Below are 7,791 nucleotides of genomic sequence, written 5' to 3'. Positions count from 1 at the left end.
CGAGGTCAGAGCCGCATGGACAGACGGGGGCTGCGGGGGGGCGGACGGAGGGGCTGGGGGGCAGAGAGACAAACAGGGGGGCTGGAGGGCAGACGGACGGAGAGGTGGGGGGGCAGGGGGACAGATGGGGGGCTGCAGGGGGGCAGGCAGAGGGGCTGGGGGCAGAGAGACAAACGGGGGGGCTGGAGGGCAGACGGACGGAGAGGCGGTGGGGGGGCAGGGGGACAGACGGGGGGCTGCAGGGGGGGCGGACAGAAGGGCTGGGGGGCAGAGAGACGAATGGGGGGGCTGGAGGGCAGACGGATGGAGAGGTGGTGAGGGGGCAGGGGGACAGACGGGGGTGTGACGATGTGAAGCAGCAGGGAGGGGGGGGTGTTGACCTGGGAATGTGCCCTGGGGACGGGAGACCTGAGAGCCTGTCACCTGAGCCAGGAGGGGGAGGGGGAGGTAACACCTCTGCCCAGGAATGTGGACGGAGGCTGCAGCAGGGAACCTGCTCGGTGGGGTTAGTTTCAGTTTGGGGCTGGGTGGAGGAACACAGGGAACCCCAGGGCTGGGGTCTAAGCTCCCTGCTCCCCCAGAAGGACTTGACTGAGGGGTCCTGGGTGTACCCACAAGCTCTGTTTTGGACTGTGTTCCTGTTGTCCAATAAACCTTCTGTTTTACTGGCTGGCTGAGAGTCTCAGTGAATCCCAGGAAGAGGGGTGCAGGGCCTGGACTCCCCCACACTCCGTGACAACTCTCTCTCCCCCCTTCGAGACTGAACTGAGCGGGGTCACTGTGACCAGTGACCTGGGGAAGTTCGGGGCCCCCTCTCCGGGACAGCGCATCCGCTATCAGGTTGGCCCTTCCCTTCACGTGGACCACGTCCATGTCGTAATCCTGCAGGAGCAGGCTCCACCTCAGGAGCTTGGCGTTGGCTCCTTTCATCTGGTGCAGCCAGGTCAGGGGAGAGTGGTCGGTGTAGACGGTGAAGTGTCGCCCGAAGAGATAGGGCTCTAGTTTCTTGAGGGCCCACACCATGGCCAGGCACTCCTTCTCGATGGCCGCGTAGTGTTGCTCCCAGGGTAGCAACTTCTTGCTCAGATACACGATGGGGTGTCTCTCCCCCTTTTCATCCTCCTGCATTAACACCGCGCCCAGTCCCGTGTCGGAGGCGTCGGTGAACACCACAAAGGGCTTGTCAAAGTCTGGGTTTGCCAGAACTGGGCCACTGACCAGAGCCTCCTTCAGCGCCCGGAAAGCCTCCTGGCACTGCTCGGTCCAGACCACCTTGTCTGGCTTCCCCTTCTTGCATAGCTCAGTGATGGGGGTGGCTATGGCGCTAAAGTGGGGCACAAATCTTCGGTAGTATCCTGCCATCCCAATAAAGGCTTGGACCTGCTTTTTGGTGTGGGGAGCGGGCCAGTCTCTGATCACCTCCACCTTGGCCGGTTCCGGCTTTAGGCGGCCGCTCCCCACCCGATGGCCCAGGTAAGATACTTCAGCCATCCCCACCTTGCACTTCTCCGCTTTGACAGTCAGCCCAGCCCCCTGGAGTCGGTCCAGCACTTGTCTAACCTGGGACACGTGGTCCTCCCAGGTCTGGCTAAAGACACAGATGTCGTCAATATACGCCACGGCAAAACTCTCCATCCCCCTCAGGAGCTGGTCCACCAGGCGCTGGAAGGTGGCCGGAGCTCCCTTGAGGCCGAAAGGCAGGGTCAGGAACTCATAGAGCCCCAGAGGGGTGATAAAGGCCGATTTCAGCCGGGCATCTGCATCCAGCGGCACTTGCCAGTAGCCCTTTGTAAGGTCCATGGTGGTAAGGTACCGAGCTCCTCCCAGCTTGTCTAGGAGCTCGTCCGGCCTGGGCATGGGGTAGGCATCCAATACAGTGATGGCATTGAGCTTCCGATAGTCCACACAGAACCGGACTGACCCATCCTTTTTGGGGACCAGCACCACCGGAGCAGGGCCGACATGAAGTTGGAGCCTTGGTCTGTCAAGACTTCCCTGGGGAACCCCACTCGGCTGAAAATGGTCAGGAGCGCATCTGCCACGGTGTCTGCTTCAATGGAAGCTAAGGGCACTGCCTCGGGGTAGCGGGTGGCGAAATCTACCACCACCAGAATGTATTTCTTCCCCGACCGGGTCGTCTTGCTGAGAGGCCCCACGATGTCCATGGCCACCTTCTGGAAAGGCTCCTCTATGATGGGCAAAAGTCTCAACGCCGCTTTCCCCTTGTCCCCGGCCTTCCCCACCCTCTGACAGGGGTCACAGGATCGGCAATACTGCCGGACGGTGGTAAAGACCCCGGGCCAGTAAAAGTTCTGTAGCAACCTCTGCCGGGTGCGCCGGATTCCCTGGTGCCCTGCGAGGGGGATGTCATGGGCCAGGGACAGGAGCTTGCGGCGATACTTCTGGGGGACCACCAGCTGCCTCCTGATCCCACAGGACTCCCCTTCCCCTGGGGGAGCCCATTCTCGGTACAGGAACCCCTTCTCCCACAGGAACCTCTCCTGGCAGCCTCTCCTCATGGTCCGTCCCACACTGAGGTCGGCCAGGTCCCTGAGCTTCTGCAAGGAGGGATCTTTCCTCAACTCGGCCTGGAACTCAGCGGCTGGGGAAGGGATGGGGCCCGGTTCCCCCTCCGTGGCCAGGTCTGAGGCCTCAGCCTCTCTGAGCCGTGCCCCTCGGCGCTCCCTCCCCACCCGAGTAGGGTCTCGCGCCTCCAGTGTGGTACCCTCCCCAGGGTCAGGTCGCAGTGCCCCTCGCCGGCTCTGGCTACGGGTCACAACCAGGGCGGTCTGGGGGTCGCTTGGCCAGTCCTCTAGGTCTCCCCCCATCAAAACTTCAGTGGGCAAATGGTGGTGTACCCCCACATCCTTGGGGCCCTCCTTGGCCCCCCATTTCAGGTGTACCCTTGCCACGGGCACCTTAAATGGGGTCCCGCCCACCCCCGTCAGGGTCAGGTAGGTGTTGGGCACCACCCGATCTGGGGCCACCACCTCGGGCCGGGCCAGCGTCACCTCCGCGCCCGTATCCCAGTATCCATTGACCTTCCTCCCATCCACCTCCAGGGGAACAAGGCACTCTCTCCGGAGGGACAGCCCCGCGCCCACCCTGTAAACTGAGCACCCTGAGTCCAGAGCCTCCAGCCCTCTGGCGGGGCTGGCTGGGGGTACTCTTCCCTCCTGAGCAGGTGGCAAACTGGCAGCTCCCCTTTCCTGGGTCGCCTGCCCCTCGTCCAGCTGAGTCCCTACCCAGTTAACCCTGGGTAGGTTGGGTCTGCTCAGTTTGTCCCTGAGCCCGGGGCACTGGGCCCGTACGTGGCCTCTCTGGCCACAGTGATAGCAGCTCAGGTCACGTTGGTCCCCTCGAGCGGGTCGGAGGGGCCCGACACCAGGCGTTCCCCTTTGGAGGGGGTTCTCCCTATTTCCCCGCTGGGAGGCCCCATGGTGACTCTCTCTCTGCATCGGGGGGGGCCTGTTCTTTTGGGACTCCTCCCGGCTACCCCCTGACCGACTGTTCACAAACTCGTCGGCCAGCTGCCCTGCGTGCTGGGGGTTCGCGAGCTTTTTGTCCACCAGCCACAGCCTCAGGTCGGAAGGGCACCGTTCATACAGCTGCTCCAGTACGAACAGGTCAAGCAGGTCCTCTTTAGTTTGGGCCCCCGCTGTCCACTTGCGGGCATATCCCTGCATCCGGTTGACCAGTTGTAGGTAGGTGGCCTCAGGCGTTTTACGCTGACTCCGGAACCTTCTCCGGTACATCTCGGGGGTCAGCCCAAACTCACGGAGCAGGGCCTGTTTGAACAGTTCATAGTCCCCTGCCTCCGCCCCTGTCATCCGGCTGTACACCTCCACGGCTTTGGGGTCCAGTAAGGGGGTGAGGAACTGGAGCCTGTCTGCAGGGTCAACCCTGTGCATCTCGCAGGCATTCTCAAAGGCCGTCAGGAAGCTATCTATGTCCTCCCCCTCCTTCCGCTGGGCCAGGAAGCACTTATCAAAGCTCCTTGCAGTCTTGGGTCCCCCCTCACTCACCGCAGCCGGGGCCCCACTGCTCCTCAGCCTGGCCAGCTCCAGTTCATGCTGTCTTTGTTTCTCCTTCTCCTGACGTTCCCTCTCCTTCTCCTGACGCTCCCTCTCCTTCTCCTCCTGCTCATGTTGACGTTGTTTCTCCTTCTCCTCCTGCTCATGTTGACGTTGTTTCTCCTCATGTTGACGTTGTTTTTCATGATCCTCCAGCTCCCTCATTTTCCTCTCCCTCTCCCATTCCAGCCGCATCCGCTCCAGGGATGGGGAGCTCCGCCGGGAGGATCCCCTGCTGGCTGCTGGGGTCAGGGTGCCCTCGGTATTCGCTGGGCTTCCCCCAACCCCTCCCCCAGGCATAGGTAGGAAGGGTCTCGGGGTGTCCTGGGCAGCAGTCTGACCCCTCCCAGCCTGGTCAGGCCCCAGGGCCCACGCTGCGTCCGCCGGGCGGCTTCCCTCAGGGACAGGGATCGGGTCATCCAAGCGATCCCTCTCCTCCAGCTGGGCAATCAGCTGTTCCTTGGTGGACCTCCCGATGCACAGCCCCCTCTGCCTGCACAGCTCCACCAGGTCGCTCTTAAGGCGTTTAGCGTACATCTCCCTGCTGGCCACTCGCAGGCCGGGCAGCTTTCCACGGTTTCCAGGAAAAGCCCCTAGTGTGCCAGTCCTTCTTGAGGTCACCACCTCTTTGCCAGGGTCGAGCTGCAGACTCCTCCGCCCCTGGGACCGCTTGCTGCAATCCCCCGGGGGACCCTGTTACTGCAAAAGTCCTTCTCTCTGGTCACACACTCCCAGGGGTTAACCGCCCCCTGAAACCGTCTCTCTCTGAATCTTCAGCACACCTGGTCCCCGTCAATCCCCCTTCGTTTTACTGTTCCCCAGTCACTTACTGCAGGAAGCGCCGTTCACGGGGTGCAGTACATCCCACCGCTGCCACCAGTTGTCACGGAGTGTGGGGGAGTCCAGGCCCTGCACCCCTCTTCCTGGGATTCACTGAGACTCTCAGCCAGCCAGTAAAACAGAAGGTTTATTGGACAACAGGAACACAGTCCAAAACAGAGCTTGTGGGTACACCCAGGACCCCTCAGTCAAGTCCTTCTGGGGGAGCAGGGAGCTTAGACCCCAGCCCTGGGGTTCCCTGTGTTCCTCCACCCAGCCCCAAACTGAAACTAACCCCCCCCAGCAGGTTCCCTGCTGCAGCCTCCGTCCACATTCCTGGGCAGAGGTGTTACCTCCCCCTCCCCCTCCTGGCTCAGGTGACAGGCTCTCAGGTCTCCCGTCCCCAGGGCACATTCCCAGGTCAACACTCCCCCCTCCCTGCTGCTTCACATCCTCACACCCCCCCACCCCGGTCCGGGTATAGGGGAGATGCAGTGACCCCCCCAAATCCGGGTATAGGGGAGATGCCGTGATCCCCCCCAGTCTGGGTATAGGGGAGATGCCGAGACCCCCCCCGTCCGGGTATAGGGGAGGTGCAGTGACCGCCCCCCCAGTCCGGGTATAGGGGAGATGCCGGGTCCCCCCCCAGTCAGGGTCTAGGGGAGACGCTGTGACCCCCTCAGTCCGGGTATAGGGGAGATGCCGTGACCCCCCCCCCAGTCTGGGTATAGGGGAGATGCCGTGACCCCCCCACTCCGGGTATAGGGGAGATGCTGTGACCCACCCGGTCCGGGGAAAGGAATGATGCAGTGACTCCCCTCCCCCCCACTCCGGGTATAGGGGAGACGCCATGACCCCCCCCAGTCCGGGTATAGGGGAGACCCAGTGACCCCCCCCATTCCGGGTATAGGGGAGATGCCGTGACCCCCCCCACTCCGGGTATCAGGGAGATGCCGTGACCCCCACCCCGGTCTGGGTCTAGGGGAGACGCCGGGACCCCCCCCAGTCTGGGTATAGGGGAGATGCCGTGACCCCCCCACTCCGGGTATAGGGGAGATGCCGTGACCCCCCCCCGTCCGGGTGTAGGGGAGACGCAGTGACCCCCCCTTTCCGGGTATAGGGGAGACGCCGTGACCCCCCCCGGTCCGGGTATAGGGGAGACGCAGTGACCCCCCCAAATCCGGGTATAGGGGAGACGCAGTGACTCCCCTCCCCCCACTCCGGGTATAGGGGAGACGCCCTGACCCCCGCCCCCCAGTCCGGGTATAAGGGAGATGCCGGGACCCCCCCCCCCCCCATCAGGGTCTAGGGGAGACGCCGTGGCCATGCTGTGGGGGGGGATTTCGGGGGGGCCCCTCCTGCCGGGGGGGGGCTGATCGCCAAGGCCGCCGCGCTGCTCCCCTCGCCCAGCGGGGGGGCGGAGTCACAGGAGGGAGCCCCGCCCCCGGCCCCGGCCCCGGCCCCGCCCCCGGAGTGACGAAGCGGCGGCGGGGAAACGGGGTTTGGTTCCATGAGGTCGGTTGGCCGCGTGAGGGGCGCGCGGGGGGGGGCGGGGGCCGGCGCCGCTGCCCCTCCCCCCCTCCCCCGCCTGGGGGGAGCCCTGGGCCTTGGCCCGCGCTGGGGGGGCGCTTCGGGGGGGGCGGGGTGGTGTGTAGGGGCGCTGGGGGAGTGTATGGGGGCTCTGGCGGTGTGGAGGGGTTTAGGGGGGGTGCGAGGGTGTGGGGGGGGTGTAAGGGGCGCTAGGGTTATGTGGGGCAGTTTATGTGGGTGTGTGGGGGTGCTGTGAGGGTATGGGGTGTGGGGGGGGCGCTGTGGGTGTGGGGGGTGTGTGTGGGGGCGCTGTGGGTGTAACGGGGATGTGGGGTGCTCTGAGGGTAAAGGGGGCGCTGGAGGGTGCGGTGGGGTTTATGGGGGCGTGGTGGGTGTGGGGGAGGTGTAGGGGGTGCTGTGGGTATGGAGCGGTGCTGTGGGTGGTAAAGGGGGCACTGGGGGGGTGCGGGGAGTGTATGGGGGCACTGTGGGTGTGGGGGAGGTGTAGCGGGCGCTGTGGGTGTGGGGGAGTGTATGGGGCGCTGTGGGGATGTAGGGGTGATGTGGGTGTGGGGGGGTGCTCTGAGGGTATCGGGGGGCGCTGTGGGTGTGGGGGGGTGCTGTGGGAGCAGGGGTGGTGTATAGGGGGCGCTGTGGGAGTGGGGGGGGGGCCGCACCGAGCTGGAGCGAGCCAACCAGGAGCTGGGTATGGGGGGAGGGGGCGCTGAGTACCCGGACTAATGGGGGTGGTTGGGTATCATGGGAGTCAGGCTTGGGGGGCTGGACATGGGGAGCTGGGTATGGCGGGGGGGTGGGGAGTGGCTGAGCACACTGCAGAGGTTGGAGTGGGGCGTGGGGGGGGGAGGAGCTCCACTCTCTGGATGTCTGACGAGCCTTAGTGTCCCCTCTGCAGAGAACGAGACGTAGGAGAGGGGAAGCGAGCTCCTCGTAGAGACTTGCAGTGAATTTCAGGCTGCGTCCTGCCTGCTCGACCCGTCCCTGGGCTGTCATGGCAGGTTGGCTCCGGGGTGTCTCTTTTGGAGTCTGGTTCCCTGGCTTGTACAGTAGCTGGAGCTCTTGGAGAGGGCGGTCCCTGAGTGTGTGTGTCCCCCCCCACCCGCTCTCCTTCCCCGCCCCCGCGGGTCCTTCCCCCAGAGGGTGTTTGCCAAGCAGAAGGAACTGGAGAGCTCTGTGCTCAGGGCCTCAGCCCGGTGCAGGAGGAGAAGGGCGCAGGCGCTGGCCACAGCTAAGGAAAATCCCCCCGTCTCAGCACGTGAAGGGCCTGCCCAGCTCGAGTGGAGCACGCCGGGGTCCGCACAACCGGGAGAACCGCCGTTGCTGTACAGGGCAAGCAACTGGGCTCCGCACT

Source organism: Chelonia mydas, unplaced genomic scaffold, assembly GCF_015237465.2.
Source record: "Chelonia mydas isolate rCheMyd1 unplaced genomic scaffold, rCheMyd1.pri.v2 scaffold_111_arrow_ctg1, whole genome shotgun sequence".
Taxonomy (NCBI): domain Eukaryota; kingdom Metazoa; phylum Chordata; order Testudines; family Cheloniidae; genus Chelonia; species Chelonia mydas.
The sequence above is the reverse complement of the archived record's forward strand: the minus strand, read 5'-3'. Positions refer to the sequence as shown.